This window comes from Antrostomus carolinensis, unplaced genomic scaffold (genome assembly GCF_000700745.2).
Source record: "Antrostomus carolinensis isolate BGI_N321 unplaced genomic scaffold, ASM70074v2 scaffold577, whole genome shotgun sequence".
Classification (NCBI taxonomy): Eukaryota; Metazoa; Chordata; class Aves; order Caprimulgiformes; family Caprimulgidae; genus Antrostomus; species Antrostomus carolinensis.
The window spans coordinates 11,147-12,900 of NW_010326393.1; positions in this window are offsets into that span (position 1 = coordinate 11,147).

Here is a 1,754-nt window from a genome sequence, read left to right on the forward strand (position 1 = left end):
TTTAAGAGCTGTGGAATAGTTAGCTTGCTTGCTTTGTGGCTGCATGATGCCCCTTTTTAGCACAGAGTGCAGGACCTTGGCATTCAGCAATACAAGGGGCTCAGGAATGGCAGTGCTGCAGGGGATTGAAGAACTCGGGGGCAGCAGGGGTCAAGGAGATGGCTGTTTGCACTGGGATGCAAGGGGGAGACAAGGTCTCTGCAAGGTCCCTGCTCATACAGACTCAGACCAGAACTTGGAGGGGGATGTCATATCATTCATCTCATCTTAAGAGAGTGCTGTCACTCTGTGCTTGCAGCTGAGGTCTGGAGCCAAAGCTTGGTCCTTGGAGCCATGCAGGAGGACCCTCTGGCAAGGGCAGGGCACTCAAGCCACAGTCCAGTGCTTCACATAGTCCATGGCAGCAAGGGCAAACAAGCAGATGAAGGACAGATGGACACAGCAGCTGCCATGCAGGATCAGGTCTACTGCCCTGACACACTAGAAAGAAATCAGAACCATTGCCTTTATGGCTGTCACAACATACTCTGGTTGTCACGATTCATCTCCCACCTTTTGCACAAAAAAAAGGTAATTTTCTCCTATTGGAACTTTTAAATTGCAATTTGAAACTTCATGGTATGGTGAGACATATTAGGAGAAATAATATTTCCTTTTCTTTTTCCATACAGGCTCAATTGCAAAGTAGAGCAAAAGTGAAAAACAAATGGCCTCAGAGGAATGTGTCACACATGCAGGAGAAGTGAAGATTGCACCAGTGCAGAGGGATATGAGATGGAGAGAGACTTGAGGGTGCTCAGCACCTTTCCACATCACTGCACTGTCTCACATTGCTACGTTTAACTAATGCAGATTCAACCATGTAATTGTGTTCTAATTTCTCGGTTGTATTAAACATACTTCTAAAGGAAAATAGCCCAAAGGTAAAACCCATCCAGTGTGGTCCTTTGCCACATGTCTAATTGTAATGGAATTATTCACATACCTAAATAATTAAATTATATTTATTGTATACTTAGAACATGAAATTTAGAAGAAATACTGAGTCACAATCTGCTGGATGGGGTGGGGATGGGGTGCCTTCAGACTGCCTTTAACCATCTGCCTCTATTATCAGTGGAATGAAGAAGAGACATTTTTAGAGCAATTCATCCCATCCAAAATCAGCCTCTAAAATGCTTTTTAAATGTAAAATATTTTCTCTGTGGAAGATTCAATGATATCCATTTTTCAGAATAATGCCATTACCTGCGCTGTAGACCAGAGGGGAACACAAAGGCTCACTGTGCAGCCTTGACAGGCCAGGTGCAAGCAGTACCACACAAGCTTCCCATGGAAGTGGCCTCAGATGCTTACATTTCCATCCCTACACCTCGAGCTTGGTAGAATTATCAGCATTTCTTGATTACTTTTTCTTGCCTTTTGATACTTTAAGATTTGCAAAGGGTGCTCATACTTTTTGTGAGTGGAGCATGACGGAAACCATTTCATCAAAGGTCAACATGTCTAACCATTAATGAGACTACAGGAGATTTCTACAGCTACTTCAAATTCATAATCACTCATTTTAAGGCCAAGTGGGGTCATTAAGTTATCAAGCCTTGTCTCATGTACGACACAGGCTGCAGCTTTTTCTGTGTTCTTAAGTAGGATAGGGATTTTCACACTGACAACTGTGTAAGGTTTTATTCCTTATGTTCTTTAATCCTCCATGATTTTTTCCACTCTGCAGCCTTTCTCTTTTCCATTCCTCT